We start from the raw sequence: 19,255 nt of genomic DNA on the forward strand, positions 1-19,255 counted from the left end.
TCCTAGGGGGGCCCCCCAAAAAACCTGTCATTTTAATGTTAATATTACATAATCCAAAAACGCTTAGTCATGTCACGTGACGTGACGTCAACATCCAGTAATGGCGAACAAATGTAAACAAACACTTTGTTTTACCGATACTTTTGTAATTTCTCTTCTGCTTTGTTCTAGAGATTATTAAACTCCATGACAATGTCTCCAACGTATTTAACTGGTTAAAAATAGTATTTATACAAGAGTTTTAACGAAAAATATCAGGAAAAAATGTACAGGAATAAAAAAAAATTCAGCTTTCAAAATATTCGTCGATAAAAAAACCGATCTTTATATTTACGCTAGCCATTTTGTATATTACCACGTGACCTGCTATCTCTTAAACTGGAGGGGGGGATCCACTTGAATCCAACAAAACCAGTAATTTTTTTTTTCTATTATATATACATCATTTTCTATAAAATTAAGTGTAGACTTTATAATTAAAACAAAAAATGTTATTCATACTAAAAAAAAAAAACGCTTAGTCATGTCACGTGACGTGACGTCAACATCCACTAATGGCGAACAATTGTACCTATTTACTATGCCTCCCCACGGGACAGAGTTAGACACCAGGGTCGTTTTTTAACGTGGAGAAAAGGTACAAAAATAAAAATTGTCTCAGTCGTGGAGGATTTCTCCTCCACCGAAAGAGAACAAGAAATAGAAGTGCAGCATCTGAAGAACAGATACTACACTTTGATCTTGACCAAAAGGCCAAGAATGCGAACAATTTTAAATAACAACTTTTTTCACAAAACCAACACCGTCTTTCTTTTTTTTCTCTCTCTTTCTCTCTCTTACCCACTTACTCTTCCCTCTCTCTCACCCTCTTTCTCTTGACGTCACACCACTGTTAAACTGTGGGGGGGGGGGGGGGGAACACATTCCCAGGCATTATCTCCTATAGATGCACATTTTATTAGAAATTCAGCTTTCAAAATATTAGACGATAATAAAAATATAAAACCAACACCCTCTTTCTCTTTTCTCTCTCTCTCACCAACTTACTCTTCTCTCTCTCTCACCCTCTTTCTCTTGACCTCCTACTACTGTTAAACTGTGTGTGTGTGTGGGGGGGGGGGAAGAGGCAGCTTGAAAACCAACAAAAACAGTGCACAGTTTCCCAAGCATTTGGGGTGGGAAGGGGGGGAAGAAGCCGAGCGCACAGTTTCGTGTGAGAGAGAGAGAACAATTCTCAACCTATATACTCAACAAATTTTTTATCTACAGATTTGAAAGTTTGTATATAGGGTATTCAGACATATGGAAATATATCTAGCATAATCTATCTATTATATCTATAAAAGTGAAAATGTGTGTGTGTGTGAGGTAGCCAGAGAGAGAGAGAGAGAGAGAGAGAGAGAGAGAGAGAGAGAGAGAGAGAGAGACAACAATTCTCAACCTATATATTCAATACATTTTTTATCTACAGATTTGAAAATTTGTATATAGGGTATTCAGACATATGGAAATATATCTAGCATAATCTATCTATTATATCTATAAAAGTGAAAATGTGTGTGTGTGTGTGTGTGTGTGTGTGTGTGTGTGCGTAAGAGAGAGAGAGAACAATTCTCAACCTATATACTCAACGTATTTTTATCTACGGATTTTAAACTTTGTATATAGGGTATTCAGACATATAGAAATATATCTAGCATAATCTATACATTATATCTATAAAAGTGAGAATGTGAGTGTGTGAGAGAGAGAGAACAATTCTCAACCTATATATTCAACAAATTTTTTACCTACAGATTTGAAAATTTGTATATTGGGTATTAAGACATATGGAAATATATCTAGCATAATCGATCTATTATATCTATAAAAGTCAGAATGTTTGCGTGTGGTTGTGTGTGTAAGGTTGCGAGAGAGAGAGAGAGAACAATTCTCACCCTATCTATTCAATAAATTTGTTATCTACAGATTTGACCATTTGTATATAGGGTATTCAGACATATGGAAATATATCCAGCATAATCTATCTATTATATCCATAAAAGTGAGAATGTGTGCGTGAGAGAGAGAGAGAGAGAGAGAGAGAGTAAGTACAATTCTCACCCTATATATTCAACAAATTTTTTATCTACCGATTAGAAAATTTGTATATAGGGTATTCAGACATATGGAAATATATCTAGCATAATCTATCTATTATATCTAGAAAAGTGAGAATGTGTGTGAAAGAGAGAGAGAGAAGAGAGAGAGAGAGAACAATTCTCAACCTATATATTCAACGAATTTTTATGTACAGATCTGAAAATTTGTATACAGGGTATTCAGACATATGGAAATATATCTAGCATAATCTATTATATCTATAAAAGTTAGAATGTGTGTGTGTGTGTGTGAGTGAGTGAGTGAGTGAGTGAGTGAGAGAGAGAGAGAGAGAGAACAATTCTCAACCTATATACTCAACAAATTTTGTATCTACAGATTTGATAATTTGTATATAGGGTATTCAGACATAAGGAAATATATCTAGCATAATCTATCTATTATATCTATAAAAGTGAGAATGTGTGTGAAAGAGAGAGAGAGAGAACAATTCTCAACCTATATATTCAACAAATTCTATCTTTACAGATTTGAAAATTTGTATATAGGGTATTCAGACATTTGGAAATATATCTAGCATAATCTATTATATCTATAAAAGTGAGAATGTGTGTGTGAGAGAGAGAGAAAGAACAATTCTCAACCTATATACTCAACAAATTTTTTATCTACAGATTTAAAAATTTGTATATAGGGTATTCAGACATATAGAAATATATCTAGCATAACCTATCTATTATATCTATAAAATGACCATGTGTGTGTGTGTGAGAGAGAGAGAGAGAGTCAGAGAGAGAGAGAGAACAATTTTCAGCTTGTGTGTGTGTGAGAAAGAGAGAGAGAGAAAGAGAGGAAGGAAAATTCTCACCCTATATATTCAACAAATTTTTTATCTACATATTAGAAAATTTGGATATAGGGTATTCAGACGTATGGAAATATATCTAGCATAATCTATCTATTATATCTATAAAAGTGAGAATGTGTGTGTGAGAGAGAGAGAAAGAGAGAGAGAGAGAACAATTCTCAACCTATATATTCAACTAATTTTTTATCTACAGATTTGAAAATGTGTATATTGGGTATTCAGACATATGTAAATATATCTGGCATAATCTATGTATTATATCTATAAAAGTGTGAATGTGAGTGATGGAAAGAGCAAAAAATTCTCAACCTATATAACCTATAAAAGTGAGAATATGTGTGAGAGAGAGAGAGAGAGAGAACAATTCTCAACCTATATATTCCACACATTTTTGGGCACAGATTTGGAAATTTGTATATAGGGTAGGCAGACATATAGAAATATATCTAGCATAATCTATCTATTATATCTATAAAAGTGAGAACTTGTGTGTGTGTGTGTGTGTGTGTGTGTGTGAGAGAGAGAGAGAGAACAATTCTTAACCTACATACTCAACAAATTTTTTACCTACAGTTTAGAAAATTTGTATATAGGGTATTCAGACATATGGAAATATATCTAGCATAATCTATCTATTATAACTACAAAAGTTAGAATGTGTGTGAGAGAGAGAGAGAGAGAACAATTCTAAACCTATATATTCAACAAATTTTTTATCTACAGATTTGAAACTTTGTATATAGGGTATTCAGACATATGGAAATATATCTAGCATAATCTATCTATTTTATCTATAAAAGTGAGAATGCGTGTGTGTGAGATAGCGAGAGAGAGAGAGAGAAAAAGAGAGAGATAAAAATTCTCAACCTATACATTCAACAAATTTTTTATCCACAGATTTGAACATTTGTATATAGGGTGTTCAGACATATAGAAATATATCTAGCATAATCTATCTATTATATGTATAAAAGTGAGAATGTGTGTGTGTGTGAGAGAGAGGACAATTGTCAACCTATGTATACAACAAATTTTTTATCTACAGATTTCAAAATTTGTATATTGGGCATTCAGACATATTTCAATATATCTGGCATAATCTGTCTATTATATCTATAAAAGTGAGAATGTGTGTGATAGAGAGAGAGAGAACAATTCTCAACCTATATACTCAACAAATTTTTTATCTACAGATTTGAAAATTTGTATATAGGGTATTCAGACATATGGAAATATATCTAGCATAATCTATTATATCTATAAAAGTGAGAATGTGTGTGTGTGTGTGAGAGAGAGAGAGAGAGAGAGAGAACAATTCTCAACGCATATACTCAACAAATTCTTTATCTACAGATTTTAAAATTTGTATATAGAGTATTCATACAAATAGAAATTTATCTAGGATAATCGTTCTATTATATCTATAAAAGTGAGAATGTGTGTGTGTGTGAGCGAGAGAGAGAGAGAGAGAGAGAGAACAGTTCTCAACCTATACATTCAACAAATTTTTATATATAGGGTATTCAGAAATATCGAAATATATCTAGCATAATCTATTATATCTTTAAAAGTTAGAATGTGTGTGTGTGAGAGATAGAGAGAACAATTCTCAACCTATGCACTCTACAAATTTTTTATCTACAAATTAGAAAATTTGTATATAGGGTATTCACACATATGGAAATATATCTAGCATAATCTATCTATTATATCTATAAAAGTTAGAATGTGTGTGTGAGGTAGCCAGAGAGAGAGAGAGAGAGAGAGTAAGAACAATTTTCAACCTATATATTCAACAAATATTTGATCTACAGATTAGAAAATTTGTATATAGGGTATTCAGACATATGGAAATATATCTAGCATAATCTATCTATTATATCTCTAAAATTGAGAATGTGTGTGTGAGAGAGAGAGAGAGAACAATTTTCAACCTATATACTCAACAAATTTTTTTATCTACAGATTTGAAAATTTGTATATAGGGTATTCAGACATATGGAAATATATCTAGAGTAATCTATCTATTATATCTATAAAAGTGAGAATGCGTGTGTGTGTGAGAGAGAGCGACACAGAACAATTCTCAACCTATATATTCAACAAATTTTTTATGTACAGATCTGAAATATCACATTTGTATAGAAGTAGAAATCTTGATACCTACTCTGATACCTAATAAAAGAAAGGACACTCTTTAGGGCGGATTTTGATTATAACAAGTCACTAATTAGAAATTATAATAAACATTCTAATAATTTAAGAATTTTACCAAAATAAAATTGCATGGTAATCACCCAATTTCTGCCACAAAATTTTGATTGGCAGAACTCATAAACATAAAATATATATTTTCTAATTTCATCTTTTTTTTTTCTTTTTACATAATCTGGTTTGATGTTTTCCCAAATATTCAAATCACTATATTTTGCTGCTTAATATCAAATACAGCAACTGAGTTATTTTTATGCATCAAACAATTACATTTTCTCATTCATCCAAACTAATCACTGAACATCAATTTCATATTTTCTTCACTAAAATATTACTGTGCTTGATGTCATCAAGTGGAGCGGATCATTTTTTTTTCATTTGTTCACACATTTTTCCAATTTATATATATTTTAAAGATTCTTAGCCTATGTCATTGCATACCAATCTGTTTATTAAAAGTTAAGGTTCACTGTAAACACATATGTTACACCAAAATAAAAACGCTTCAGATAATGTCTTGATATTCAATTCAGTTTCTCACATGACATCTTATGAAGTTAGTAGAAATGTTACAGACTTTTGAATCTCAAACACTTTCAATACTGTGCACTGATATTTTCTTTTTTGCAATATAAGCACATTCATGATTTTTTTTACAAACGTTAAAAACTTTCACATTGTGTAGAAATATACTGAAACAATTATAAAAATATTTGTTTTTATTTTGAATGATGCAGGGCATCTGAAGAGAGATTTTTCTAACAAAATGAAAGTATAATTTTTAGCAATAGGTATCTAGGAAAAGGCCACTACATATGTTATAAGTTCCAAATTTCCACAACCTGGCAAATACTGGTACATGCTAGCAAATTTAGATTTTCAATTACAAAATATGATTCTAATTTTTTCCTTTGCTCTTTATTCTAACACTACACTAAGTTTACTGTGTTATTTCGCTACAGTTGATATTGTGTAGAACAATAAGAAAATCATAGTGAACAATGCATTCAACAAAATTTCACACACATTTCTAGATACCTATATCTAATAAGTTCAAAAGAAAGGACACACTTAGGGAGGTATTTTGGTGGTCAAGTCACTAAAAAGAGATTAGCTGGTTTCCCGGCATAGCCCAGGATATAATAAAGATTGACTGAAATACATGTTCTAGCTGGTTTCTAGGCGTTGCCAGGGATGTAATATAGACACATTATGTTGTATATTACCTGTTCTCTTCTCCCTAAGGTAAAACAATTTCATATACATGCTGTAAATTACCTATGCTAGGGATAAAACATGAACAATATCAGTCCTAGGGTAGATAAAACAAATAATACATAGAGATGAAAGATTCCTCTCCCCTAAGAATCAAACATATGTTCAATATCTGCTTTTGTTTTTTCATTGTTTATACGGTCCCGAGCAACGCCGGGTAGCCCTGCTAGTAATATATAAAAGGCAAAAATCGGTGTGTATGTATGTATGTATGTATGTATGTATGTATGTTTGTTTGTAACGCTAAAACTTTTGACAGACACAACCAAAGTTGACAAATTAGGTATCATATTGCACCTTGATCACCCGCATGACAAATATCGAAATTTCACGTCAAACGGACAATTAGAAGGGGGTGAACTTATCATTTTTCTTCCAGGGGGGGCCCCAAAAAAAACTGTCATTTTAACGTTATTCATTACGTGTCACGTGACGATACGTCAGCTCAGTAAAATGTCGGCTGCGGCTGAGGTACGTTAAAACTGCCTTCGGAGGAGAAATTGATACTATAATACAGTTAAATATTAGTTTTCGACTCGAACCGTTATTACCAACGGAATTATCGCACTCCAAAAATCAAAATCCCAAAATTACACGAAAATTGACGTAGGGAAAATGTTTTATTTTTGCTTGAAGTTTTTTGCCGGCGAAGATGACTTTGCTCTTTGTAAAACATGTAAACAAAGATTTAGCCAAAAGATTTAGCCATTTTGTTTATACATTCTAACTCTGTTAACTTGAAGGGGGAGGGGGGGTATCAGTATCAGGCCGCTTATGTAAACGAAAATTAGGTCGCGTGCACATTTTCCAAAGAACACATTCTCTCTCTCTCTCTCGCCGTCTTTCTCTCTCTCTCTCGCCGTCTTTCTCTCTCTCTCTCTCTCTCTCTCTCGCCAACTTTCTCTTCTGCCTCTCTCTCAGACTATGTATCTTCTCTCTCTCTCGCTCTCTATCTCTCACCCTGTTTCTCTTCTCTCTATATTAGCACTTATCAAGGCCAATAGGCAAATCGAGGATAGACTCGACGATGAGAGTTCAAACGTGCACAGTATTACAATTTGGAAAAGAGGATGGAACAACTTTCTCTTCTGCCTCTCTCTAACACTCTTTATCTTCTCTCTCACTCTCTCACCCTGTTTCTCTTCTCTCTATATCACACACTTATCAAGGCAAATAGGAAACTCGAGGATCAACTCAACTCACCATATTTCTCTCTCTCTCTCTCACTCTCTTCTCTCTCTCTCTCTCTAGACCTCTTTCTCTCCTCTTTCTCTCTCTCACCCTCTTTATCTACTCTCTCTCACCCTCTTTCCCTTCTATCTTTATTAGCACTTATCAAGGTTAATAGGCAACTCGAGATTGAGAGTTCAAACGTGCACAGTAGTGAAATTTGGGAAAGAGGATGGAACAACTTTCTCTTCTGCCTCTCTCTCAGACTATTTATCTTCTCTCTCTCTCTCTCTCTCTCTCTCTCTCTCTCACCCTGTTTATCTTCTCTCTATATTAGCACTTATCAAGGCCAATAGGCAAATCGAGGATAGACTCGACGATGAGAGTTCAAACGTGCACAGTATTACAATTTGGAAAAGAGGATGGAACAACTTTCTCTTCTGCCTCTCTCTAACACTCTTTATCTTCTCTCTCTCTCTCTCACCCTGTTTCTCTTCTCTCTATATTAGCACTTATCAAGGCAAATAGGCAATTGAGGATCAACTCGACTCACCATATTTCTCTCTCTCTCTTCTCTCTCTCTCTCTCTAGACCTCTTTCTCTTCTCTTTCTCTCTCTCACCCTCTTTATCTACTCTCTCTCACCCTCTTTCCCTTCTATCTATATCAGCACTTATCAAGGCCAAAAGGCAACGAGGATTAGAGTTCAAACGTGCACAGTAGTGAAATTTGGGAAAGAGGATGGAACAATTTTCTCTTCAGCCTCTCTCTCACGAAAGAGGATGGAACAACTTTCTCTTCTGCCCCTCTCTCACACTCTTTATCTTCTCTCTCTCTCTTTCTCTACCCCTGTTTCTCTTCTCTCTATATTAGCACTTATCAAGGCCAATAGGCACATCGAGGATAAACTCAACGGTGAGAGTTCAAACGTGGACAGTATTCAAATTTGGGAAAGAGGATGTAACAACTTTCTCTTCTGCCTCTCTCTCAAACTCTTTATCGTCTCTCTCTCACCCTGTTTCTTTTTTCTCTATAGTAGCACTTATCAAGGCCAATAGGCAACTCGAGGATCAACTCGACCATGAGAGTTCAAACGTGCACAGTATTCAAATTTGGGAAAAAGGATGGAACAACTTTCTCTTCTGCCTCTCTCTCACACTCTTTATCTTCTCTCTCTCACCCTGTTTCTCTTCTCTCTATATTAGCACTTATCAAGGCCAATAGGCAACTCGAGCATCAACTTGACCATGAGAGTTCAAACGTGCACAGTATTCAAATTTGGGAAAGAGGATGGAACAAATTTCTCTTCTGCCTCTCTCTCACACTCTTTATCTTCTCTCTCTCTCACCCTGTTTCTCTTCTCTCTATATTAGCACTTTTCAAGGCCAATAGGCAACTAGAGGATCAACTCTACGATGAGAGTTCAAACGTGCACAGTATTCAAATTTAGGAAAGAGGATGGAACAACTTTCTCTTCTGCCTATCTCTCAAACTCTTTATCCTCTCTCTCTATCCCTGTTTCTCTTCTCACTATATTAGCACTTATCAAGGCCAATAGGCAACAAAAATCGGTGTGTATGTATGTATGTATGTATGTTTGTTTGTAACGCTAAAACTTTTGACAGACACAACCAAAGTTGACAAATTAGGTATCATATTGCACCTTGATCACCCGCATGACAAATATCGAAATTTCACGTCAAACGGACAATTAGAAGGGGGTGAACTTATCATTTTTCTTCCAGGGGGGGCCCCCAAAAAAACTGTCATTTTAACGTTATTCATTACGTGTCACGTGACGTGACGTCAGCTCAGTAAAATGTCGGCTGCGGCTGAGGTACGTTAAAACTGCCTTCGGAGGAGAAATTGATACTATAACACAGTTAAATATTAGTTTTCGACTCGAACCGTTATTACCAACGGAATTATCGCACTCCAAAAATCAAAATCCCAAAATTACACGAAAATTGACGTAGGGAAAATGTTTTTATTTTTGCTTGAAGTTTTTGCCGGCGAAGATGACTTTGCTCTTTGTAAAACATGTAAACAAAGATTTAGCCAAAAGATTTAGCCATTTTGTTTATACATTCTAACTCTGTTAACTTGAAGGGGGAGGGAGGGTATCAGTATCAGGCCGCTTATGTAAACGAAAATTAGGTCGCGTGCACATTTTCCAAAGAACACATTCTCTCTCTCTCTCTCGCCGTCTTTCTCTTTCTCTGTCTCTCTCGCCGTCTTTCTCTCTCTCTCTCTCTCTCTCTCTCGCCGTCTTTCTCTCTCTCTCTCTCTCTCTCTCTCTCGCCGTCTTTCTCCCTCTCTCTCTCACTCTCTTCTATCTCTACACCTTTCCTAACTCTCTCAATCACCATATTTCTTTCTCTCTCACTCTCTTCTCTCTCTCTCTCTAGACCTCTTTCTCTCTCTCACCCTCTTTATCTACTCTCTCTCTCTCACCCTCTTTCCCTTCTATCTATATTAGCACTTATCAAGGCCAATAGGCAACTCGAGATTGAGAGTTCAAACGTGCACAGTAGTGAAATTTGGGAAAGAGGATGGAACAACTTTCTCTTCTGCCTCTCTCTCACACTATTTATCTTCTCTCTCTCTCTCGCTCTCTCTCTCACCCTGTTTCTCTTCTCTCTATATTAGCACTTATCAAGGCCAATAGGCAAATCGAGGATAGACTCGACGATGAGAGTTCAAACGTGCACAGTATCACAATTTGGAAAAGAGGATGGAACAACTTTCTCTTCTGCCTCTCTCTAACACTCTTTATCTTCTCTCTCTCTCTCTCACCCTGTTTCTCTTCTCTCTATATTAGCACTTATCAAGGCAAATAGGCAAAACGAGGATCAACTCGACTCACCATATTTCTCTCTCTCCCTCTCTTTCTCTCTAGACCTCTTTCTCTCTCTCTTTATCTACTCTCTCTCTCTCACCCTCTTTCCCTTCTATCTATATTAGCACTTATCAAGGCCAATAGGAAACTCGAGATTGAGAGTTCAAACGTGCACAGTAGTGAAATTTGGGAAAGAGGATGGAACAACTTTCTCTTCTGCCTCTCTCTCAGACTATGTATCTTCTCTCTCTCTCTCGCTCTCTCTCTCACCCTGTTTCTCTTCTCTCTATATTAGCACTTATCAAGGCCAATAGGCAAATCGAGGATAGACTCGACGATGAGAGTTCAAACGTGCACAGTATTACAATTTGGAAAAGAGGATGGAACAACTTTCTCTTCTACCTCTCTCTAACACTCTTTATCTTCTCTCTCTCTCTCACCCTGTTTCTCTTCTCTCTATATTAGCACTTATCAAGGCAAATAGGCAACTCGAGGATCAACTCGACTCACCATATTTCTCTCTCTCTCTCACTCTCTTCTCTCTCTCTCTCTCTCACCCTCTTTCTCTTCTCTTTCTCTCTCTCACCCTTTTTATCTACTCTCTCTCTCACCCTCTTTCCCTTCTATCTATATTAGCACTTATCAAGGCCAATAGGCAAATCGAGGATAGACTCGACGATGAGAGTTCAAACGTGCACAGTATCACAATTTGGAAAAGAGGATGGAACAACTTTCTCTTCTGCCTCTCTCTAACACTCTTTATCTTCTCTCTCTCTCTCACCCTGTTTCTCTTCTCTCTATATTAGCACTTATCAAGGCAAATAGGCAACTCGAGGATCAACTCGACTCACCATATTTCTCTCTCTCTCACTTCTCTCTCTCTCTCTCTTTCTCTCAAGACCTCTTTCTCTCTCTCACCCTCTTTATCTACTCTCTCTCTCACCCTCTTTCCCTTCTATCTATATTAGCACTTATCAAGGCCAATAGGAAACTCGAGATTGAGAGTTCAAACGTGCACAGTAGTGAAATTTGGGAAAGAGGATGGAACAACTTTCTCTTCTGCCTCTCTCTCAGACTATGTATCTTCTCTCTCTCTCTCTCTCTCACCCTGTTTCTCTTCTCTCTATATTAGCACTTATCAAGGCCAATAGGCAAATCGAGGATAGACTCGACGATGAGAGTTCAAACGTGCACAGTATCACAATTTGGAAAAGAGGATGGAACAACTTTCTCTTCTGCCTCTCTCTAACACTCTTTATCTTCTCTCTCTCTCTCTCACCCTGTTTCTCTTCTCTCTATATTAGCACTTATCAAGGCAAATAGGCAACTCGAGGATCAACTCGACTCACCATATTTCTCTCTCTCTCACTCTCTTCTCTCTCTTTCTCTCTAGACCTCTTTCTCTCTCTCACCCTCTTTATCTACTCTCTCTCTCTCACCCTCTTTCCCTTCTATCTATATTAGCACTTATCAAGGCCAATAGTAAACTCGAGATTGAGAGTTCAAACGTGCACAGTAGTGAAATTTGGGAAAGAGGATGGAACAACTTTTTCTTCTGCCTCTCTCTCAGACTATGTATCTTCTCTCTCTCTCTCGCTCTCTCTCTCACCCTGTTTCTCTTCTCTCTATATTAGCACTTATCAAGGCCAATAGGCAAATCGAGGATAGACTCGACGATGAGAGTTCAAACGTGCACAGTATTACAATTTGGAAAAGAGGATGAAAAAATTTCTCTTCTACCTCTCTCTAACACTCTTTATCTTCTCTCTCTCTCTCACCCTGTTTCTCTTCTCTCTATATTAGCACTTATCAAGGCAAATAGGCAACTCGAGGATAAACTCGACTCACCATATTTCTCTCTCTCTCTCTCTCTTCTCTCTCTCTCACCCTCTTTCTCTTCTCTTTCTCTCTCTCACCCTTTTTATCTACTCTCTCTCTCACCCTCTTTCCCTTCTATCTATATTAGCACTTATCAAGGCCAATAGGCAAATCGAGGATAGACTCGACGATGAGAGTTCAAACGTGCACAGTATCACAATTTGGAAAAGAGGATGGAACAACTTTCTCTTCTGCCTCTCTCTAACACTCTTTATCTTCTCTCTCTCTCTCTCACCCTGTTTCTCTTCTCTCTATATTAGCACTTATCAAGGCAAATAGGCAACTCGAGGATCAACTCGACTCACCATATTTCTCTCTCTCTCACTCTCTTCTCTCTCTCTCTCTCTTTCTCTCTAGACCTCTTTCTCTCTCTCACCCTCTTTATCTACTCTCTCTCTCTCACCCTCTTTCCCTTCTATCTATATTAGCACTTATCAAGGCCAATAGGAAACTCGAGATTGAGAGTTCAAACGTGCACAGTAGTGAAATTTTGGAAAGAGGATGGAACAACTTTCTCTTCTGCCTCTCTCTCAGACTATGTATCTTCTCTCTCTCTCTCTCTCTCACCCTGTTTCTCTTCTCTCTATATTAGCACTTATCAAGGCCAATAGGCAAATCGAGGATAGACTCGACGATGAGAGTTCAAACGTGCACAGTATTACAATTTGGAAAAGAGGATGGAACAACTTTCTCTTCTACCTCTCTCTAACACTCTTTATCTTCTCTCTCACCCTGTTTCTCTTCTCTCTATATTAGCACTTATCAAGGCAAATAGGCAACTCGAGGATCAACTCGACTCACCATATTTCTCTCTCTCTCTCTCACTCTCTTCTCTCTCTCTCTCTCTCTAGACCTCTTTCTCTTCTCTTTCTCTCTCTCACCCTCTTTATCTACTCTCTCTCTCTCACCCTCTTTCCCTTCTATCTATATTAGCACTTATCAAGGCCAATAGGCAACTCGAGATTGAGAGTTCAAACGTGCACAGTAGTGAAATTTGGGAAAGAGGATGGAACAACTTACTCTTCTGCCTCTCTCTCACACTATTTATCTTCTCTCTCTCTCTCTCGCTCTCTCTCTCACTCTGTTTCTCTTCTCTCTATATTAGCACTTATCAAGGCCAATAGGAAAATCGAGGATAGACTCGACGATGAGAGTTCAAACGTGCACAGTATTACAATTTGGAAAAGAGGATGGAACAACTTTCTCTTCTGCCTCTCTCTAACACTCTTTATCTTCTCTCTCACTCTCTCACCCTGTTTCTCTTCTCTCTATATCACACACTTATCAAGGCAAATAGGAAACTCGAGGATCAACTCGACTCACCATATTTCTCTCTCTCTCTCTCTCACTCTCTTCTCTCTCTCTCTCTCTAGACCTCTTTCTCTTCTCTTTCTCTCTCTCACCCTCTTTATCTACTCTCTCTCACCCTCTTTCCCTTCTATCTATATTAGCACTTATCAAGGTTAATAGGCAACTCGAGATTGAGAGTTCAAACGTGCACAGTAGTGAAATTTGGGAAAGAGGATGGAACAACTTTCTCTTCTGCCTCTCTCTAAGACTATTTATCTTCTCTCTCTCTCGCTCTCTCTCACCCTGTTTCTCTTCTCTCTATATTATCACTTATCAAGACCAATAGGCAAATCGAGGATAGACTCGACGATGAGAGTTCAAACGTGCACAGTATTACAATTTGGAAAAGAGGATGGAACAACTTTCTCTTCTGCCTCTCTCTAACACTCTTTATCTTCTCTCTCTCTCTCTCACCCTGTTTCTCTTCTCTCTATATTAGCACTTATCAAGGCAAATAGGCAACTCGAGGATCAACTCGACTCACCATATTTCTCTCTCTCTCTCTCTTCTCTCTCTCTCTCTTAACCTCTTTCTCTTCTCTTTCTCTCTCTCACCCTCTTTATCTACTCTCTCTCACCCTCTTTCCCTTCTATCTATATTAGCACTTATCAAGGCCAAAAGGCAACGAGGATGGGAGTTCAAACGTGCACAGTAGTGAAATTTGGGAAAGAGGATGGAACAATTTTCTCTTCAGCCTCTCTCTCACGAAAGAGGATGGAACAACTTTCTCTTCTGCCTCTCTCTCACACTCTTTATCTTCTGTCTCTCTCTTTCTCTACCCCTGTTTCTCTTCTCTCTATATTAGCACTTATCAAGGCCAATAGGCACATCGAGGATAAACTCAACGGTGAGATTTCAAACGTGGACAGTATTCAAATTTGGGAAAGAGGATGGAACAACTTTCTCTTCTGCCTCTCTCTCAAACTCTTTATCGTCTCTCTCTCTCACCCTGTTTCTTTTTTCTCTATAGTAGCACTTATCAAGGCCAATAGGCAACTTGAGGATCAACTCGACCATGAGAGTTCAAACGTGCACAGTATTCAAATTTGGGAAAAAGGATGGAACAACTTTCTCTTCTGCCTCTCTCTCACACTCTTTATCTTCTCTCTCTCACCCTGTTTCTCTTCTCTCTATATTAGCACTTATCAAGGCCAATAGGCAACTCGAGCATCAACTTGACCATGAGAGTTCAAACGTGCACAGTATTCAAATTTGGGAAAGAGGATGGAACAACTTTCTCTTCTGCCTCTCTCTCACACTCTTTATCTTCTCTCTCTCTCACCCTGTTTCTCTTCTCTCTATATTAGCACTTTTCAAGGCCAATAGGCAACTAGAGGATCAACTCTACGATGAGAGTTCAAACGTGCACAGTACTCAAATTTGGGAAAGAGGATGGAACAACTTTCTCTTCTGCCTCTCTCTCAAACTCTTTATCCTCTCTCTCTATCCCTGTTTCTCTTCTCACTATATTAGCACTTATCAAGGCCAATAGGCAACAAAAATCGGTGTGTATGTATGTATGTATGTTTGTTTGTAACGCTAAAACTTTTGACAGACACAACCAAAGTTGACAAATTAGGTATCATATTGCACCTTGATCACCCGCATGACAAATATCGAAATTTCACGTCAAACGGACAATTAGAAGGGGGTGAACTTATCATTTTTCTTCCAGGGGGCGCCCCCAAAAAACCTGTCATTTTAACGTTATTCATTACGTGTCACGTGACGTGACGTCAGCTCAGTAAAATGTCGGCTGCGGCTGAGGTACGTTAAAACTGCCTTCGGAGGAGAAATTGATACTATAACACAGTTAAATATTAGTTTTCGACTCGAACCGTTATTACCAACGGAATTATCGCACTCCAAAAATCAAAATCCCAAAATTACACGAAAATTGACGTAGGGAAAATGTTTTATTTTTGCTTGAAGTTTTTTGCCGGCGAAGATGACTTTGCTCTTTGTAAAACATGTAAACAAAGATTTAGCCAAAAGATTAAGCCATTTTGTTTATACATTCTAACTCTGTTAACTTGAAGGGGGAGGGGGGGTATCAGTATCAGGCCGCTTATGTAAACGAAAATTAGGTCGCGTGCACATTTTCCAAAGAACACATTCTCTCTCTCTCTCTCGCCGTCTTTCTCTTTCTCTCTCTCTCTCGCCGTCTTTCTCTCTCTCTCTCTCTCTCTCTCGCCGTCTTTCTCTCTCTCTCTCTCTCTCTCGCCGTCTTTCTCCCTCTCTCTCTCACTCTCTTCTATCTCTACACCTTTCCTAACTCTCTCAATCACCATATTTCTTTCTCTCTCACTCTATTCTCTCTCTCTCTCTTTAGACCTCTTTCTCTCTCTCACCCTCTTTATCTACTCTCTCTCTCTCACCCTCTTTCCCTTCTATCTATATTAGCACTTATCAAGGCCAATAGGCAACTCGAGATTGAGAGTTCAAACGTGCACAGTAGTGAAATTTGGGAAAGAGGATGGAACAACTTTCTCTTCTGCCTCTCTCTCACACTATTTATCTTCTCTCTCTCTCGCTCTCTCTCTCTCACCCTGTTTCTCTTCTCTCTATATTAGCACTTATCAAGGCCAATAGGCAAATCGAGGATAGACTTGACGATGAGAGTTCAAACGTGCACAGTATCACAATTTGGAAAAGAGGATGGAACAACTTTCTCTTCTGCCTCTCTCTAACACTCTTTATCTTCTCTCTCTCTCACCCTGTTTCTCTTCTCTCTATATTAGCACTTATCAAGGCAAATAGGCAACTCGAGGATCAACTCGACTCACCATATTTCTCTCTCTCTCACTCTCTTCTCTCTCTTTCTCTCTAGACCTCTTTCTCTCTCTCACCCTCTTTATCTACTCTCTCTCTCTCACCCTCTTTCCCTTCTATCTATATTAGCACTTATCAAGGCCAATAGGAAACTCGAGATTGAGAGTTCAAACGTGCACAGTAGTGAAATTTGGGAAAGAGGATGGAACAACTTTCTCTTCTGCCTCTCTCTCAGACTATGTATCTTCTCTCTCTCTCTCGCTCTCTCTCACCCTGTTTCTCTTCTCTCTATATTAGCACTTATCAAGGCCAATAGGCAAATCGAGGATAGACTCGACGATGAGAGTTCAAACGTGCACAGTATTACAATTTGGAAAAGAGGATGGAACAACTTTCTCTTCTACCTCTCTCTAACACTCTTTATCTTCTCTCTCTCTCTCACCCTGTTTCTCTTCTCTCTATATTAGCACTTATCAAGGCAAATAGGCAACTCGAGGATCAACTCGACTCACCATATTTCTCTCTCTCTCTCTCACTCTCTTCTCTCTCTCTCTCTCTCTAGACCTCTTTCTCTTCTCTTTCTCTCTCTCACCCTCTTTATCTACTCTCTCTCTCACGCTCTTTCCCTTCTATCTATATTAGCACTTATCAAGGCCAATAGGCAACTCGAGATTGAGAGTTCAAACGTGCACAGTAGTGAAATTTGGGAAAGAGGATGGAACAACTTACTCTTCTGCCTCTCTCTAACACTATTTATCTTCTCTCTCTCTCTCGCTCTCTCTCTCTCACTCTGTTTCTCTTCTCTCTATATTAGCACTTATCAAGGCCAATAGAAAAATCGAGGATAGACTCTACGATGAGAGTTCAAACGTGCACAGTATTACAATTTGGAAAAGAGGATGGAACAACTTTCTCTTCTGCCTCTCTCTAACACTCTTTATCTTCTCTCTCTCTCTCTCTCACCCTGTTTCTCTTCTCTCTATATAACACACTTATCAAGGCAAATAGGAAACTCGAGGATCAACTCGACTCACCATATTTCTCTCTCTCTCTCTCTCACTCTCTTCTCTCTCTCTCTCTCTAGACCTCTTTCTCTTCTCTTTCTCTCTCTCACCCTCTTTCCCTTCTATCTATATTAGCACTTATCAAGGTTAATAGGCAACTCGAGATTGAGAGTTCAAACGTGCACAGTAGTGAAATTTGGGAAAGAGGATGGAACAACTTTCTCTTCTGCCTCTCTCTCAGACTATTTATCTTCTCTCTCTCTCGCTCTCTCTCTCTCTCTCAACCTGTTTCTCTTCTCTCTATATTAGCACTTATCAAGGCCAATAGGCAAATCGAGGATAGACTCGACGATGAGAGTTCAAACGTGCACAGTATTACAATTTGGAAAAGAGGATGGAACAACTTTCTCTTCTGCCTCTCTCTAACACTCTTTATCTTCTCTCTCTCTCTCACCCTGTTTCTCTTCTCTCTATATTAGCACTTATCAAGGCAAATAGGCAACTCGAGGATCAACTCGACTCACCATATTTCTCTCTCTCTCTCTCTTCTCTCTCTCTCTCTCTCTAGACCTCTTTCTCTTCTCTTTCTCTCTCTCACCCTCTTTATCTACTCTCTCTCTCACCCTCTTTCCCTTCTATCTATATTAGCACTTATCAAGGCCAAAAGGCAACGAGGATGAGAGTTCAAACGTGCACAGTAGTGAAATTTGGGAAAGAGGATGGAACAATTCTCTCTTCAGCCTCTCTCTCACGAAAGAGGATGGAACAACTTTCTCTTCTGCCTCTCTCTCACACTCTTTATCTTCTCTCTATATTAGCACTTATCAAGGCCAATAGGCACATCGAGGATAAACTCAACAGTGAGAGTTCAAACGTGGACAGTATTCAAATTTGGGAAAGAGGATGGAACAACTTTCTCTTCTGCCTCTCTCTCAAACTCTTTATCGTCTCTCTCTAACCCTGTTTCTTTTTTCTCTATAGTAGCACTTATCAAGGCCAATAGGCAACTCGAGGATCAACTCGACCATGAGAGTTCAAACGTGCACAGTATTCAAATTTGGGAAAAAGGATGGAACAACTTTCTCTTCTGCCTCTCTCTCACACTCTTTATCTTCTCTCTCTCACCCTGTTTCTCTTCTCTCTATATTAGCACTTATCAAGGCCAATAGGCAACTCGAGCATCAACTTGACCATGAGAGTTCAAACGTGCACAGTATTCAAATTTGGGAAAGAGGATGGAACAACTTTCTCTTCGGCCTCTCTCTCACACTCTTTATCTTCTCTCTCTCTCACCCTGTTTCTCTTCTCTCTATATTAGCACTTTTCAAGGCCAATAGGCAACTCGAGGATCAACTCGACGATGAGAGTTCAAACGTGCACAGTATTCAAATTTGGGAAAGAGGATGGAACAACTTTCTCTTCTGCCTCTCTCTCAAACTCTTTATCCTCTCTCTCTCACCCTGTTTCTCTTCTCACTATATTAGCACTTATCAAGGCCAATAGGCAACTCCAGGATCAACTCGACGATGAGAGTTCAAACGTGCACAGTATTCAAATTAGGGAAAGAGGATGGAACAACTTTCTCTTCTGCCTCTCTCTCACACTCTTTATCTTCTCTCTCTCTACCCCTGTTTCTCTTCTCTCTATATTAGCACTTATCAAGGCAAATAGGCAACTCGAGGATCAACTCGACGATGAGAGTTCAAACGTGAACAGTAGTCAAATTTGGGAAAGAGGATGGAACAACTTTCTCTTCTGCCTCTCACTCACACTCTTTATCTTCACT

General features: G+C 38.2%; 1 pseudogene; it reads right to left on the bottom strand.

The window, feature by feature from the left end:
- Nucleotides 1-632: 632 nt before the first annotated feature.
- LOC145249180 (U2 spliceosomal RNA) lies at nucleotides 633-766 on the bottom strand (annotated as a pseudogene).
- Between the last annotated feature and the right edge of the window lie 18,489 nt (nucleotides 767-19,255).

Source organism: Euprymna scolopes, chromosome 27, assembly GCF_053919585.1.
Source record: "Euprymna scolopes isolate OS-2025 chromosome 27, ASM5391958v1, whole genome shotgun sequence".
Lineage (NCBI taxonomy): Eukaryota > Metazoa > Mollusca > Cephalopoda > Sepiida > Sepiolidae > Euprymna > Euprymna scolopes.